The sequence below is a fragment of the Bombus pyrosoma genome, linkage group LG18, assembly GCF_014825855.1.
Source record: "Bombus pyrosoma isolate SC7728 linkage group LG18, ASM1482585v1, whole genome shotgun sequence".
In the NCBI taxonomy this organism is placed as follows: Eukaryota; Metazoa; Arthropoda; class Insecta; order Hymenoptera; family Apidae; genus Bombus; species Bombus pyrosoma.
This window is the reverse complement of record NC_057787.1, coordinates 1580220-1599394: the sequence shown is the minus strand read 5'-3', so window position 1 is coordinate 1599394 and position 19175 is coordinate 1580220. Positions and strand designations below refer to the sequence as shown.

General features: G+C 36.2%; 1 long non-coding RNA gene across 1 annotated transcript; it reads left to right on the top strand.

The window, feature by feature from the left end:
- The first annotated feature begins 26 nt into the window (after nucleotides 1-26).
- LOC122577181 lies at nucleotides 27-2706 on the top strand. The gene is made up of 3 exons (XR_006320110.1): nucleotides 27-73; nucleotides 596-781; nucleotides 1549-2706. It is a non-coding gene; the product is annotated as an uncharacterized LOC122577181 (long non-coding RNA).
- Nucleotides 2707-19175: the final 16469 nt, after the last annotated feature.

The following is a 19175-nucleotide window of genomic DNA, read 5'->3' as shown; positions in this document are numbered from 1 at the left end:
TAACGCATCTGCATATGGATGGCGAGCACTAGCTCACGTTGTCATTTTTAACATAACCTTCTCTTACTTTATGGTACGTATTATAAAATAAACATTTTAGCAGCTACTTTTGCTCATAATAAATGTAAAAACAGTATTCGAGCATTTGATAAAATTTGAAGAAACAGTGAAGAATAATAGAATACGTTTAGTAAGAAATTAATAAATGTATGGACCCTCTGTAACTGCGTGATCCCAGTCTAAGGTATATCACTTGAGTCAGCTAAGCTTCAATAACTCAGAATTCAATCATGAACTTTGCACAAAGTAATCAAAATTATTGTACATTAGTCTATAAAGAATAAGAAAATATTGCATATGAAAAAATGAATCAGATAATCTTCTCTTACTTTATACTGCGTATTTTAAAATAAACATTTCAACAGTTACTTTTACTCATAACGGATGTAAAAATAGTATTCATTTAATAAGATTTGAAGAAACCAAAGAAGGATCTCCAGCAACTTTTACGAGGTTCCAGGGACAATAGATTCTCTGTTTGCCTACCAAGGACCTGAAGCCTATCCAATTTGCGGTATTTATTGTTAATTTGAAGATTTACAGCAATCAGAAGCCGCACCTGAATAGGACGTCCAGCATGAACAACGTGAAAAAAGGTGGGAAACATGACGAAGGCGGAACAAGACGAAGTTGGCGCCTTGGGACCTCCAATCCTTTTCCGACCGAAGATAGAAGTTGCAGCAGCTGATGAGCCGTAACCGATGAAGCACAATAACCCTCCGTAAGCAGTACCGCTATCTTTCATTCCGTCTTTCGTGGTCACGGTAGGTGCACGATCTTTATCTACCACAGAGACCACGCTCGTGCAACGGAAGTCCACGCCACGCGAATATAATTCAAGTTGGATATCGCAGCTGCACGATACGATGAAATTTTTGATTTTTTTTTTTTTTTTCTTTCCGACGTATTACCGTTGATAATTTTTGGAATACAATTTATACGATTTTTGCATAGTATTCGTCTACCTATTCGAGTTGCATAGTATTCGATTCCACATTTGACCTTTTCAACACACTAGACAGGATGTCTCATGCAATTTTTATTCTAATTTAGCCTAAGTATTACAGTGGAGTAAGTTTACTAATATTTTTCATTCATCAGAACTCGTTATATTTTTAAGTCATGAAAACGTACTAAATTAAAGTTTAGATTGCAAAAATTTTGTCTTACACTGCTATTATTGTTAGCCCATCGTATATCAGGTTGTCCGGAGAGTGTCTTTCCTTCGCAAGCGTGTTTTTTACAACAATGCACCATCATAGAAACGTGGGACCAAGTCTGTGAAATGTTTATCTCAACAGAACAAAATCGATCGTACGTAATTCGACAAAATAATATAAAAAACATTGTGCGTCTATTATTTCCTCATAAAACGAAAGAAACGTTTCGGACAAGCAATATGTATGCGTTGACAATGAGCGAAGTAGGCGAGCGGATACGTCGCTAACGATATGCATTTTATCTTCTTAATATTATTTTTATCCACAGGAATATATTTTATCTTCTTGATGCGCGGAGCTGCAAAAACAGACGCTAAGTTCGGTGAAACGTAATTTTTCTTCGAATCTTCGAACGTAAGAAAACACCGCTGGGATCTATACACCGAGAAAGCTGACAAATGAATCAAGAAGTTCGAAACTTGCTGTCTGGAGAGCAGATCGTTGCATCGTCCGGAAGACGTCGAAATTTCTTTGACCCATTTTATCCTTTCGTTTCCGAACGTCTGCAGAATTTACCACCCACGGCATGTTTGCTCATACGAATACTTTTCTCCGGGTGAAAAAATTCGATTCGCACAGTAATAAATCAAAGGTTGCAACCCTTTGGCTACGACAAAGGAAACCGAGTGCCCTGTCATGTCCCACAATCCATGGCTACTGTCATTTCTCTAGGAGTATTGCTGGTTACTGATTATGCCGCAAAAAAGCTTCGTTCCAGTTGATTACAATAGTCATTATTTAGGAGTTGTAAATTATTCAAATTTTGACGCCTAGAAGGAAAGTCTATTTGCTTATCTCAACCCTTTCACCATCATTTCTTTGCTTTCTCATCTTCCGACTTCTTCACTTTTAAACTTTATCTATTCTTCGAATCTTACTTGCACCAACTCTCTCCGATTGCGTTTGAAGAATCCAAGCAACGGTACGCTTGGAATGTAAAATAATTTAGAGTTGAAAGTAAAATTAGTAAACTGCGGATTTTTATATAAATTTATATTCATAAAAACATGAATTTTTGTTGAATAGGTCATCGTGGTCGCTTTCGTTCACTGTCTATCTTGGGAGCAATCCATTTTCCAAATTGCAGAAACTTTGAATCTTTTATTTTTCGTTCATTTTCTTTTATTTCTGCTCCTTCTCAATCAGGAGGAATTCTCAATCAGGTTTTATTCCTTTAACTATATTCATAAAAACATGGTTTCATTCCTTTGACTATATTCATAAAACAACATGGTTTTATTCCTTTAACTATATTCATAAAAACATGGTTTTATTCCTTTAACTATGTTCATAAAAACATTGTTTTATTCTTTTAACTATATAAAACAACATGGTTTTATTCCTTTAACTATGTTCATAAAAACATGGTTTTATTCCTTTAACTATATTTATAAAAACATGGTTTTATTCCTTTAACTATATTCATAAAAACATGGTTTCATTCCTTTGACTATATTCATAAAACAACATGGTATTATTCCTTTAACTATATTCATAAAAACATGGTTTTATTCCTTTAACTATGTTCATAAAAACATTGTTTTATTCTTTTAACTATATAAAACAACATGGTTTTATTCCTTTAACTATATTCATAAAAACATGGTTTTATTCCTTTAANCTATGTTCATAAAAACATGGTTTTATTCCTTTAACTATATTTATAAAAACATGGTTTTATTCCTTTAACTATATTCATAAAACAACATGGTTTTAATCCTTTAACTATATTTATAAAAACATGGTTTTATTCCTTTAACTATGTTCATAAAAACATGGTTTTATTCCTTTAACTATATTTATAAAAACATGGTTTTATTTCTTTAACTATGTTCATAAAAACATGGTTTTATTCCTTTACCTATATTTATAAAAACATGGTTTTATTCCTTTAACTATGTTCATAAAAACATGGCTCTATTCCTTTAACTATATTTATAAAAGCATGGTTTTATTCCTTTAACTATATTCATAAAACAACATGGTTTTAATCCTTTAACTATATTAATAAAAACATGGTTTCATTCCTTTAACTATATTCATAAAAACATGGTTGAAGGAATATAATCTGAATGAGAATTCCTCGAAAAATGTAAGTTTTTCGAAGGAACAGTATTTAAGGAAATTGACGAAAAAGAAAAGTTTCTGCAATTTCGAAAATGGATCGTTTCCAAGATCGACAGTGAACGAAAGCGACCACGATGATCCATCCACTCTTCCTGCGAAGCTGGACGGGACTCTTTAAAGTTTCCTTGAGAAAGTTTGATGAGTCTATCGAACGCTATTATTCCATACCCCCTTCCTAGCACCCTTCTTCCGCGTTCTTTAATCATTCAGAGCGAATCAATCACCCATCCAGAGAAGCTCAGGAACGCTCGAATCACCCTCCATCGTCCGTGAAACTTCGTCGTCCCGAGTCCTCCCTAGAACGACGTTATCAAACGAGGCCATTTCCGTGGGCCCAGCGAATACCTGGAAAGATAAGAAAAAGTAAAAAGAAATTATGTTTTCTGAATGCTATTTATTTTCTCAGAATTTATATTATTAATGAATTTCTAATTTTTATATTTGTTAAGTACTGTGCATGTACGTGATAAATGAAATTTCCTATTATTTTTTATATGCAAATAATTTTAAAATTCAATACGTTGCTAATCAGTTCCATATTATAAAAATTGTCTGTTTATTTGGCTTTGGAGGTAAAAACATATTTTATCAAATCTTTAAAAATGTTGTTAGTCATAATTGTTCAAATATTAAAGATCTTTGGGTCTAATAGATTATTTTTGTTTTCAAATACGTCACATCAAAATCTTCCAATTTTATCATAAATTAGTAACAAAATCAAGTAAACAAGGAAAATGTGCTTATAATATTTATCTCTTCAGCTGGTACCTCGAATTCGTGGCTTTGCCATAGCTACAGGGCTGCAGGGTTCAGCCACGAAACCACAGTCACCCCCTCCCCCTCATGCGGCAAAATGTTTCTCTCCCGTGATCTTCATTTTACAATATCATGAAAAATTATTAATTGTTAAAAATGTATATTAACATACACTATCAATTATTTCAATTTTTTTGCGTTGACACTTACTGCCACGCCGAAATCACATGTTTCACCGAGGACGCCACGGGAGCATTTTTATTATTCAAAATATATAATGGCAAAATAATAATAAATTGATGATATAAGACAAGATTCTTCCCCAATGGACCGTTTATCTCATTGGTGGTCACAGGTTACCACCGTGGCGCCTTGGTAACAATCGATAGCAACATATTATAACAAGGCTTCGTTTATTTCAACAAACCATTCGCATTCGTTGTTTCGTCGCAAGCAAAACGTGCAGAATATATTGTTGAAACGTGTAGAAGGTATTAATAAACAATATTTGTTCATTCTATATATAACAGTAAGGTATGTTCACACTTCTAACCTCAATTATATGATCATAAAGCAGCATTCACAATTATTTTCTTAGGTGTGTTTATAATAATATTCGTGGGTTACCCCTCAAAGTTATGGATGCAAACACAGTGCACCGTTAGATGCAAGATTTGTCCTCATTTTCTTTTTATTGATTTTGTAATAAAAACGTTTAATTGTTCAATGGGGCACTTTTTATTTCGAAGTATCTTCTATTTATTGGTTATATTGAAAATGCCCTAACAGTCAATTTTCATTCAATTTTTACAATTGCAAGAAGTTGAAGCGCTCCGGCCACCAATGACCATCGTGGCATCACAGGAGAAACCGTGGTGGGTCATATATGGCCCACGTAGCAGTCAAAGTGGTTAAAAGAGTATGTTTTCGATATAAGTCGACGTTTTTTTTATATTGATATTAAATCCACCCCATATTTAATCAGAGAACTCATTTCAGCTAAGCCACTAAGCCTCGTTGCAAATTCTATTTCGAGCCAATAACGGTACGCAAGAGGCTCATATAAATGCGCATTTTATTAAGGGACCACGTGAATAAGGGTTTCACCGTGCCTTCATCCTTGTTGTAGGACGTATTCGATTTCGACCCCTTCGACAACTCAGCTTCGCGAACCATGTTCACGAGCTTTGTCTATCCATCTCGTTCTCTTCCTGTTTTACGAAGCTTGTCTCTCTCTCTGCTTCTCTGTCTTTCAGTCGATTCCGTTCGAAGAGAACCAATCAGCGATCCCTCGAAGCCCTCTTGCACCCTGCAACCCGCAGCCACGCCTGCCAATATAGGGTAGATACCCTCGTCAGATCGACCCTTATCCTTTTTACCCGCCTTCCTTCTTCTCTCTCTGCCGCCGTTGTTGCTGGACCCGATTCATTCCGCAAAATGGATCCTTCCTCTGTTCTTTCCAATGGTCTCCTTCGATGCATTGCTCGTTTACAGAATCCTTTCAGATTTCTCTTCGACAAATTAATCGAGAAATTTTCTTATTTAATTTTATAATATTCAATTCCTTCATCTGGAAGGTAGACTCATTATATTGATGTTTATTGATACATTAACCGTTTAGAGAATTCTTCGTGAGAAATAAATCAATGAATATCTTCATGCAACTTAATAAAATTGCAGTTATCAATATGTTGTTATATTTAAAAATTCATGAATAATATAAATTTGTCAATGAGTTTCTTCATTCAACTTAATAAAATTGCAGTTATCAATATGTTCTTATATTTAAAAATTGATCAATAATATAAATTTGTCTTGATTTGCAAAATGGATCGTCCTTCTTTTTCCATCGGTCTTCTTCGATGCATTGCTCGTTTACACAATCCTTACACAATCCTCTTCGGGAAATTAATCGAGAAATTTTCTTATTTAATTTTATAATATTCAATTTCTTCATCTGGAAGGTAGACTCATTCCATAAAATGGTTTCTTCTATTGATGTTTCTTGATACATTGCCCTTCTAGAGAATTCTTTGAAATTTCTTTGTGAGGAATAAGTCAATGAGTTTCTTCATCCAACTTAATAAAATTTCTGTTATCAATATGTTGTTATATTTAAAAATTGATCAATAATATAAATTTGTGTTTCTTCATGCAACTTAATAAAATTGCAGTTATCAATATGTTGTTATATTTAAAAATTCATGAATAATATAAATTTGTCAATGAGTTTCTTCATGCAACTTAATAAAATTGCAGTTATCAGTATGTTCTTATATTTAAAAATTGATCAATAATATAAATTTGTCTTGGTTCGCAAAATGGATCCTCCTTCTTTTTCCATTGGTCTTCTTCGATGCATTGCTCGTTTACACAATCCTTACACAATCCTCTTTGGGAAATTAATCGAGAAATTTTCTTATTTAATTTTTAATTAAATTTTTAATTTAATCTTAATTTTTCCATAAAATGGTTTCTTCTATTGATGTTTCTTGATACATTGCCCTTCTGGAGAATTCTTTGAAATTTCTTTGTGAGGAATAAGTCAATGAGTTTCTTCATCCAACTTAATAAAATTGCAGTTATCAATATGTTCCTATAATTAAAAATCCATCAATAATATAAAATTGCCTTGGTTCGCAAAATGGATCCTCCTTCTTTTTTCCATCGATCTCTTTCGATGTATTGCTCGTTTACGAAATTATTTGAAATTACTTATCGAAAAATTAATCGACAATTTTCTTGATTTAATTCGCTATTTAATAACGTAGTTGTTAACATACTTTTATATAATTAGTCGCGATTATAAATAAACTAGATTTAGTCGTGTGTGGAAAATTCGTGAATTTTTTTAATTACTTTGTTGCCATTTCGCGAATGCATCGGACACGTAGGAAACGTACAATTCATCATTGATGCAACTACAGTTACGAGTTACTGAATATTCGAACATGCTCTGAGAACATACCGTTATGATTAATATCAAACACCGCCATACTCCAATGTTCCCCGACATGGAGTCTAAGCTATAATTTTCCTGATGACCTCGTGTCCTTCCACACGTACGATCCTTTTCTAAAAGTCATTGTGCGAAATTGGACTTGGAATCTAGGCCCAATACATATTACGTTCGAAGTTTAATCAACGACAGGATTGCAATTTCCTGCGAAATGGCTCAAAGCCAATTTTTAAATTAATGTTCCAAGTAAACTTGAGCCTTGGCTGAAAATTAATCTGAAACCGGAGGCCACAATTTTCTCGAAGTTGTATGTAAAAGCGATACAAAGTGAAAATCGTCTGATCTATAACGTGGAGTTCCATCAAATTTCAAACTAAGAAACATATTTGTTCAAAATTGGATTTGCTGCAATGAATTCTTAAAACGGAACCCACATTGGCAAAATTATTTCAGTCGATTGAGCTTTAGTATCTTGAAGTTCTACCTTGATATTTGCACAGAATAATCTTATTATATATTGTAAAATTAAAATGAATTAAAAACAGAATAAAATAAATTATAATTAATTTATTAAACTTATTGTATATTATATGACACTACTAGTTGTTAATATTTTACCAAGACATTCCCATATTTTTGATAATTTAACTATAATTTAACTACAGCTAACTTTAATTTAACTATAGCTGACTCAACTAACGCTACTTCCTTCAAAAATTACACTTCATATCAATCTGTGCACTGTGAACTCGTTTTACAAATTGTATCAATGTTTTCCCAAGACATTTCCCCGCTTCTGATCATTTTTCTTAAATATCCAAAATATATAATATTCTCACATTCGTTTCCTATTATATTAAACCTAACAAAATATATCTCATAATATACAACAACTCCAATTATTCCATGTAAAGTTTAAACTCAAATTTTAAGATATTAAACTATACAATATAACAAAATATACCTCATAATATACAACAACTCTAATTATTCCATGTAAAGGTCAAAATCTAATTTTAAGATATTAAACTATAGCTGACTCAACCAACGCTACTTTCTTCAAAAATTACACTTCATATCAATCTGTGCATTGTGCACTTGTTTTACAAATTGTATCAATGTTTTCCCAAGGCATTTCCTCACTTTTGATCATTTTTCTTAAATATCTAAAATATATAATATTCTCTCATTCGTGTCCTATTATATTAAACCTAACAAAATATATTTCATAATATACAACAACTCTAATTATTCCATGTAAGGTTTAAACTCAAATTTTAAGATATTAAACTATACAATATAACAAAATATACCTCATAATATACAACAACTCTAATTATTCCATGTAAAGGTCAAAATCTAATTTTAAGATATTAAACTATAGCTGACTCCACCAACGCTACTTTTTTAAAAAATTACACTTCATATCAATCTGTGCATTGTGTACTTGTTTTACAAATTGTATCAATGTTTTCCCAAGGCATTTCCTCACTTTTGATCATTTTTCTTAAATATCTAAAATATATAATATTCTCTCATTCGTTCTCTATTATATTAAACCTAACAAAATACATCTCATAATATACCACAACTTTAATTATTCCATGTAAAGTTCAAAATCTAATTTTAAGATATTAAACTATACAATATAACAAAATATACCTCATAATATACAACAACTCTAATTATTCCATGTAAAGTTCAAACTCAAATTTTAAGATATTAAACTATACAATATAACAAAATATACCTCATAATATACCACAACTTTAATTATTCCATGTAAAGATCAAAATCGAATTTTAAGATATTAAACTATAGCTGACTCAACCAACGCTACTTTCTTCAAAAATTACACTTCATATCAATCTGTGCATTGTGCACTTGTTTTAAAAATTGTATCAATGTTTCCCCAAGACATTTCCTCACTTTTGATCATTTTTCTTAAATATTTAAAATATATAATATTCTCTTATTCGTTTCCTATTATATTAAACCTAACAAAATATATCTCATAATATACAACAACTCTAATTATTCCATGTAAAGTTCAAAATCTAATTTTAAGATATTAAACTGTACAATATAACAAAATATACCTCATAATATACAACAACTCTAATTATTCCATGTAAAGTTTAAACTCAAATTTTAAGATATTAAACTATACAATATAACAAAATATACCTCATAATATACAACAACTCTAATTATTCCATGTAAAGTTCAAACTCAAATTTTAAGACATTAAACTATAGCTGACTGAACAAGCGTTATTTTCTTCAAAAATTGCACTTCACATCAATCTGTGCACTGTGAACTCGTTTTACAAATTGTATCAACGTTTCACGAGGTCTGAAAGATGAAGCTCGATGAAGATCGCTCGCAACAGTTTCAAAGATCGTACAATAGTTCTGATTTTATCCTAACGCATGGACAAAAAACGTGACGATAACCGGGGACCTCATCGATATCTAGCGATCGGTCGATCGAAGTACCAGATGAAACGTACGAGTTATAATAATCCGTGATAGCAACAGTGGCGATGTCGAGGAGCGGAGGAGCGGTCGTGCTGTCACAAAGGCATGCGCCACCCACCTCGACCTGGACGCTCACATCGTTAATCAACTGCACCGGGACCCTTAACTTTCGAGGCACCGATCCACAGGTATGGCTTCGCCTCTGCTGAACCCGACTGAGTTGCGCGAACGTGCTTTCAAATAGACCAATGAGACTCTGTTGTCTCAGAAATCTCGTCTCTTTTGTCAGCAAAGACCTTGCTGGTGAGTCTCGTGTTCGATCTTTTCCAAGGAGATCCTTTTCTTTCTAATTTTTAACTGGTCACCTGGAAGTCGAATTATCGTTATTTTAGTTTCTTTCAATGAATATGAATATTTTGTAACAAGAATTTTATAGAAAATGGGCATATACAAAGTACTTTTTAGTAAGCTAAGTTGATTATCAAATTTTTAATTATTTTGTTAATAAAGAAAAGAGTAAGAGATATTTAAATTAATTCAAGGAATATTCAGTTTCTCAAAAAGTGGGACTTACAATGTAATTTATTCGTAGATTCTTTTTTTCAGAAAGCTTGTTAATTATTAAATTAAGTTTCCCAGATGTAAATTATATTTCTTCTAAAGATAAATTTCGATGTTTCCCTGAATTAAACGTCGCTGAATTACATGTCTCTTCGTTAAAAAATAATAAACCTGACACTTATTACACCAAAGGTCAGGATCGCGAACGAGATCCTGAAAATGCATTATTCATTTGTTGTTGTATCAAGCGTACACCATCTTGTACTATTTCCTACAACGTTAATAGCTTGTAAAATATCACGCTTTGTAATCTTACGTGACTCACTTTACACTTCCATTACACCTTCAGATCATAGTCGTCGCATTAAACCGATATAAAACACGGCGAAATATACCTACTTGATTAAGCATGAAATATTAACAGTAATTCTTATCATCTTACTATTATTCCTAGCTATTACGTAACATACATTACATGTACATTTTATCAATCTAATCCCCGTAAAAAATTCCAAAAATTCTACCAGCAATAAGAACATCGCAATCCCTGGAAGCATCACAATAAGGAAAAGAGAACAATTCACACTTTCATTACTGTTACTATTATCCATCACTATTATTCCTACCTATTAGGTAACATACACTAAATGTACATCTTATCAATCTAGACCCCATAAAAGCTTCCAAAAATTCTACTAGCAATAAGAATCCCTGGAAGCATCACAAAAAGGAAAAAAGAAAACGATTTGCACTTCCATCACTATTACTATTATTTATCACTATTGTTCCTACTTATTAGGTAACATATACTAAATGTACATCTTATCAATCTAATCTCCATAAAAAATTCCAAAAATTCTACCAGCAATAAGAACATCGCAACCCCTGGAAGCATCACAATAAGGAAAAAAGAACAATTCACACTTTCATTACTGTTACTATTATCTATCACTATTATTCCTACCTATTAGGTAACATACACTAAATGTACATCTTATCAATCTAATCTCCATAAAAAATTCCAAAAATTCTACCAGCAATAAGAACATCGCAACCCCTGGAAGCATCACAATAAGGAAAAGAGAACAATTCACACTTTCATTACTGTTACTATTATCTATCACTATTATTCGTACCTATTAGGTAACATACACTAAATGTACATCTTATCAATCTAATGCCCATAAAATCTTCCAAAAATTCTACTGGCAATAAGAACGTCGCAATCCCTGGAAGTATCACAAAAAAGAACAAAAAACAACGATTCGCACTTCCATCACTATTGTTCCTACCTGTTACATAACATACACTAAATGTACATCTTATCAATCTAGACCTCATAAAAGCTTCCAAAAATTCTACTAGCAATAAGAATCCCTGGAACCATCACAAAAAGGAAAAAAAACGATTCACACTTCCATCAATATTACTATTATCTATCACTATTATTCCTACCTGTTACATAACATACACTAAATGTACATTTTATCAATTTAGACCCCATAAAAGCTTCCAAAAATTCTACTAGCAATAAGAATCCCTGGAACCATCACAAAAAGGAAAAAAAACGATTCACACTTCCATCAATATTACTATTATCTATCACTATTATTCCTACCTGTTACATAACATACACTAAATGTACATTTTATCAATCTAGACCCCATAAAAGCTTCCAAAAATTCTACTAACAATAAGAATCCCTGGAGGCATCATAAAAAGGAAGAAAAATAATGATTCACACTTTCATCATTATTACTATTATCCATCACTATTACATAACATATACTAAATGTACATCTTATCAATCTAATCTCCATAAAAAATTCCAAAAATTCTACCAGCAATAAGAACGTCGCAATCCCTGGGAGCATGACAAAAAGGTAAAAAGAAAAAAAGAAAACGATTCGCACTTCCATCAGCCAAGTTTGACCCATGACAAGGGAACAAGGGGACAGTGCGACATCTCGGTTGAGGAGAAAGTTCCCGAATCTATTATTGGTATCTAGAAAAGGCTTTTACGAAGGGGCATACGATACGCGGAGAAAGAAGTTGCCAGCCCTAGTTGGCGATGCGCGCCGTGTCGGGGGTGAAAGGGAGGTTGAGGGGTTCCGAGAAAGAGGCGGAGGACAAGGGTTTCCTTTTCTACGGTGGCACCCCTCTATGATATTTCCGAATAGCCGGCATCTTCGTATGTGGGGGGACAGCAGCCCTTCAAGGGTGGTAGAAGATTGGGGGATCAGCGAGAGGGGTAGAAACGAAACCACCCCACCTCTGTCTGTGCTACCCTCTTTCTTTCCCCTGCAAAGCTTCGAGGTTGGCGTTGCTGCAGGAATCCGACGTAACAGCAACGAACCACGAAGAGAAACGGAGAAAGGGTGGGGAAGAAAGAGACGGAGAGAGAAACAGGGAGAAGGAGAGCCATGCCGGCGGTGCTGCTAGTCAAACCAAAACTCGGCATGATTAATGATCGCGAGAGAGGCACAGCGCTGCTTCAAACAACAAACTTTTCCCAAGGAACGCCGAAGAATATAAGAAAAAATATATAAGAAAGAGGGAACTCTCTTTCTTCGCATCCACCCTTCAGACCAACTAATACCCTCCTAGAGCTCTTTCTCTCCCTCTATTTCGCCTCGCTTCCCCACGACCGTTCGCCTCCGCTCTGACAGCCTTTCATTTCTTTTCTTCCTTCTTTATTTCTTTCTGCCGGTGCTCCGCCACCGCTCTTTTCCTCTTCTTTCGTCTCTCTTGTTCTCCGCGGTCCGACTTCGCGCGATCAACACCTCCGTATGTTTCCTCTCGCGTCCAGTTTGCTTCTCGTTCACACGACGGATAACGCTCCATGCCCTGGTCAACGTATCTCCAACTTTGTGCAGTTTTTTATTCTGTACGCGTCCTTGAGACAATAACAGCAAAGATGACAGGAAAGGATGTTCTTTGATGATAATTATGCCGTGTAGTTGAGAATCCTGGTGAGAAATTAGCGACACAAATGACACGGTCCTCCTAAAACGATAGGCTCAGAGTTAGTACAGAGAAGTTCTGTATCATCGGTTCAACTGGATTTTCATCAACTTGCTACAACTTTCCTTATTATTCGGATAAATCAGATTCTACTCTATTACTTTCCATTACAAAACAAATGAAATTAACAGAACCTCGACTAACAAAGTTTTATTTGGAGTTCTAATTAAATGAATTCTGTTAATTACATCCAGCCTGCTATGCACATAAACAAGCACAATCAATGGAAAGAGTAATTTCTATCACACAAAATGTGTGTCTCCCGCTACATAAACAGAACTCTGCTATATTATAAATCTCAAATTGCAGCCGATTCAACTATTTCAGTCTCCTCTGAGATACTCCCTCTGTAAACGTCGACTGAAATCGCCTAACCACGGAATACTGATTTCAGAACGCATATAGTCGCAGCTGGCAGGAAAATTGGATCGTCGAAGTGGACGGCGTACTCGGTAAAACGGGCAACGGAGCGTCACCGGTGCGGCTGTTCCGTGCTTCACGGCGCGACCTGGCGTCCGCTCGAGGGTAGAACCTTCAGGACGAATTTGCTCGGTCATCGTCGGACGGCTGAACGTGGACGGCGAGCTCGGCGTGTGTAACAGTAACTTTCTCTCTCCTCTTTGTGGCCGCGGCTCGTTCTTCCGTATTTACGTACACTCTCGACCACGTGCACGAACACCGGTCGAATAATAAACACTTATTAGCTGGCTACCATTTGCGGCCGATTCACCTGATGAGCGGCATTCTCCAATGTTATCCGACATTGTGTCGCGAATCAATTGGCGGCACGGAGCCCTTTCGCAGCGTCGAATTGAAGAAGAAGCGAAGGATAAACGGAGCCGACGCGTCGAAAGAAGGCAGCACGAATATGTGTAGATTGGGACGCGTGAAAAAGTCCATCGAGTGCACAAGTTCCTCGTTTCGTTCTATTCTTCCATTTTCTAATATCCCTGCAAAGGATTTGGTATTTGTAAATTTTGGAAAAATTTGGAATTTCGTGTATAGATAGTTTTCATGGCCTTGGAAATACCTTCGAGCATGATCCATGCTTTCAACATTTGGTGTCTCGCTGAAGGATCGTCAGGACGAAATGGCAGGGTATTAATCGCGTTACGTCGGTACCATTTCGAGCCGATTCACCTGATGAGGCTCATTCTTGACCGATAATCGCCGCGAACGGACGAGATCCGTGTAAACCTTGTACTCACTCTCCAGCCTCTTCCTCCTCTTCTTCTTCTTCTTCTTCTTCTTCTTCTTCTTCTCCTTGCACGGTGTATACGAAGGAGCTACGAGGCGCGCGGGCGCGCACACGCCTCACGATGACTAATGACAGACATCGTAAGTCACTCACAAATTGAATTAAACGCGACTGTAAAACCGTGACGCGGCGCAAACAATCAGCGGCTATTCATTGCCGGAAATCGGGTGCCATGTCCGCAGACTTACGGCCATAAAACTATGTTTGTCCTTTAGCGATTCTATCGCCTTGTCTTTTAATTATTCGTTACAGTCTTGTTACAATATAACGCTTGAACTGTGTCGGTTCTTCCTTTAATTTTAATTGACAAATCTACGTGGCAATTTTGCTGAGAAACTGTTCATAAAACCTGCACCAATATCTCCTCCAGATATTCCAGACGCTAACGCACGCAGTAGGAAGACACCAAGAATACTTGGATCAAATTTATTGCCTCTACGAAGTTCAGTTTACGGCACAGTTCAAGATGCGAGTGACTGTCGGTCCTCTAGAACGATGAGGCTGTTGGAAATCGAGCGAAAGCATTTTTTTCCCGGGCGAAACACGACTGGTTCACGCGCGATGGATTCTGGTAACGCTGTACGCGCATGATGTTCCGCTCGGTCTTCTTGATCGATCATATATTAGAAGGTACGAAGTGTTTCAGTACACCTACAATGCCGCAGAGGAGAGACGATCCATCGTCAATGAACGTCGGAATTACACGGCTAAATGAGATTCTAGCGGCGGTATCAAAGTGGCAGCAGGTGGTCAGGGCCACGGCCATTTTTTCCCGCTGGATACGCTTTGCTGACTGCCTCGCAGCCCACGGCCATTTCTATCTCTCTCCTGTCTTGCAAAATCCTGAAACGATAAATAAACGACTAACCAGCTTCGACTTCCTTCGTCACGCGTTGCATTTGCATTTCCTGCACAACTTTTTCTTCAATTTCCCTAGCAAACTGGTTCGAATATATTTAAAATTGGCTTTACTTCAAAGAAATCGGACAAACTTCTATCAAAAGTTTTCTAAGGCAAATTTCAAATGCAACTAGTTTGCTAGGAAAATTGAAGAAATTGAAGAAATGAGGAAATTGAAGAAAAAGTTGTGCAGGAAGTGCAAGTGCTACGCGTCATGAAGATAGTCGAAGCTGCTTAATTGTTTAAATGTTTCTACTCAAAAGAAATTGGACAATGTTCCATTACAAGTTTTCCAAAGCAGATTTCAAATGCATACAAACTAGTTTGCTAGGAAAATTGAAGAAAAAGTTGTGCAGGAAGTGCAAGTGCTACGCGTCATGAAGAAAGTCGAAGCTGCTTAATTGTTTAAATATTTCTACTCAAAAGAAATTGGACAATGTTCCATTACAAGTTTTCCAAAGCAGATTTCAAATGCGTACGAACTAGTTTGCTAGGAAAATTGTGCAGGAAATGCAAATGCTAGGCACGACGAAGAAAGTCGAAGCTGCTTAGTCGTTTAAATATTTCTACTCAAAAGAAATTGGACAATGTTCCATTACAAGTTTTCCAAAGCAGATTTCAAATGCGTACGAACTAGTTTGCTAGGAAAATTGAAGAAAAAGTTGTGCAGAAATGCAAATGCTACATGTCATGAAGAAAGTCAAAGCTGCTTAATTGTTTAAATATTTCTAATTAAAAGAAATTGGACAATGTTCCATTACAAGTTTTCCAAAGCAGATTTCAAATGCGTACGAACTAGTTTGCTAGGAAAATTGAAGAAAAAGTTGTGCAGGAAGTGCAAATACTACACGTCATGAAGAAAGTCGAAGCTGCTTAATTGTTTAAATATTTCTAATTAAAAGAAATTGGACAATGTTCTATTACAAGTTTCCTATAGCAAATTTTAAATGCATACGGACTAGTTTGCTAGGAAAATTGTGCAGGAAATGCAAATGCTAGGCACGACGAAGAAAGTCGAAGCTGCTTAGTCGTTTAAATATTTCTACTTAAAAGAAACCGGACAATGTTCTATTAAAAGTTTTCTAGATTAAGTAAATTCGATGAGGCGATGTAATTTAAGTTTTTTGTAACTTTTGGAGAAGATTTCAGGTAAATCGGCATTGGGCTGTGTTCGACGCCATTTTACACGAAATCCTCCGTTCGAAGGATCGCTAATTATCTTCCACCGTGGCTTACCAACGGTACGCTTCTAAGCCAGTGGGCTGGGCGTCCTCTTGGTTCAGCTGGCTAGAAATGGTCACGTAAGACGCTGGAACCATCTTGGCTATTTCATTTTTTCTCCTTTTTTTCGGCTCGCTTAGAACCCACAATTAATTATATTTCCGTAGATTTTTCTGACCTCGAGTTGATGGATTTTACAGAAGAAGAGAATGAAACTCGCTGCTGAGGATTCTTCTCTTCCTAGAACTTCACGTGTTTACGTTTATTCGCTCGTTTCCAGCGTTTACTTTTTCTCCATTTCTTCGTTCTCATATTTCAAACTACTTATTTCGCATGAAATGAATTTTTTTCCAAGCTTTTCTTCCATGAAGCTTTTTGAACATTACTTTAATGTTGCACGATTTATTTCACGAAGACAGAAACGAAGAAGAAGAAGATCGTAATTGAGACTGCGATCAACGACGCAAGACAAATAATTGTTCATAAATCAGCGGAATTTCATGAGATGCACGGCAGCATGTAGCGAACGCATTAAATATTTATGCACTCGTCAGGAATCTAGCGAATTTCCTAAGTGGTTCTCTCTGGACAATCATTAATCGTTGTGCACGATCGTGAAACACTCGATGACATTATTCTTACGGAGTTTCAGCAAATATTCCGTTGCTGCAAAAACAAATCCAACAAGCAAGGTGAGTAATGTACAAACGAACAGACCGAAAAGATTCGTTAGCAAACGTATCTACCAACGACGTTTCACCAATCTGCAACGTTTCATTGCAAACTTCCACTGCAACATATTTGTCCTACGAAGCATCCTCCAAATTCCAGTGAAGAATTCTACAAATCTCGAACTTCAAACGAATCTATTTACCCTGTATTCGCAATTCGATGCACTCCACTTCATTCTGATTAAATAGATTCCAGAAACCAGTCCCAGTAGTCGAGTAAAGTAACACGAAATCATTCTGAATCGATCAGATGCGTGAAAAAATGGCAGACTACTATTAACCTTACGGTATCCACGTCACCGATACCCATCGCTATTAACAGACTTATCAATATTAATATTAAGCAGCTTATTAATATTAACGAGCACGAGCCGGCGAATCAGCGAGTTGGCCGCAGGAGGACTCGAAGAATTATCGAGAAATTGCATCCCAGTAGAACAAGACAGTCCGGGACAGAACGAAATAGATAGGCTCCTCTAAGGGGGCAAGCCAGTCATCATTAATATTATAGTGCAGCGGCGCTCATCGCATCAGATCTATGCCGACCTCTTTCTGTCCACGTCCGATCCACGTAGATCCACGCAGAGTTCCGAAGGCCAAACGCATCAAAGGGCCCACGGCCACCACCTTCCTTCTTTCGTTTCTTCCAGCGATGCTTGTTGTGGCCGCCGAACGTGCGCCACCACAGTTCCACGTCTCCGCCAGACCTTACGTTCATTATATAGTCTTGATCCTAACCTTAAATTGATGACTATCTGTCCACCTGAAAATACGAGATATCAGTACATCCGGTCCGAACTGATAGTCTTGAAGACCTGATGGTCTAGAAGACCAGTCCTTGCTCGACACTCGTACGCGGCTTCGTGCATAATAATTAAGAATTACGGGGAATAATTAAGAGGAAGACTAGCGAGGGACCAGTTGTGAGATGCGACAGGATAGTGGACCACCTCCGGGCAACGTGCTGCTTTATATTTATTAAGCGATGTCTCCGCGACGAGGGAAGAGATTGGAAGCGCCGAACAGATCGTGCGCCCCTTCGAGATCCATTTCGTGATGGAAGCTTGATTTGCATAACTATATTGGGTGCGAGATTGTACAGTCTTTAGGTTGTTCTGCAACGATATAAGATAGTATAGAAGATTGAGGATCGAAGAATCGAATAGCAGAATGGTAGAATATAGTAAACCTCTGTTTCTATGAACCCTATTTGTTTGAATGAAATTTTAGTTAGCGCTCAATTATACCTACTATTGTTGATTGAATCCATTTATCTTACTTGTGTGTATGAAACGAAGAGCGACGTGTAGTGGAAAGAATCAGCGAACTTCTATTACATGAACTCTAATTATATCTGTAAAGTACTTGTCTCGCAAAAGGTTTATGCTAACTTGAATCTGCACTAAAGTCTGTTACTCTGTTGAAAACACAACTAAGATCATCTTTCGGCCATCTGTAAATACGTATAACAAAAATTAGATTACTTCTCTATACGAAATCCTCATCAAAAATAGCTTCATCTTCGACATTCACATACCAAAGTCAATTAATCCACGTAAGCGAAAACCTTCACTTTTTTAAGGACTAAAGAGTTCAACAAAGAAAAGGAAATATCTAAAGCGGTGAATCACAAAAGATACCAACATCCTGAGCCATAAGTTAGACGTTCCAGGCAGACAAGTTCTGATCAGAGTGACAACTGATGCGGAATTAGCATGATTTGTATCGAACGTGCCTCTGCATAACTCCTCCCTCTTCAGTGCCTCTTTCTACCGGCGTGTGGTGACGTTTCCAGCTGTCGGAGGATCCATCGTGATCGAGGACGTGCCATCAGTCACCAGCGACGAATCCGACGAGGGTTGCGCTGTTTGCGCCAAC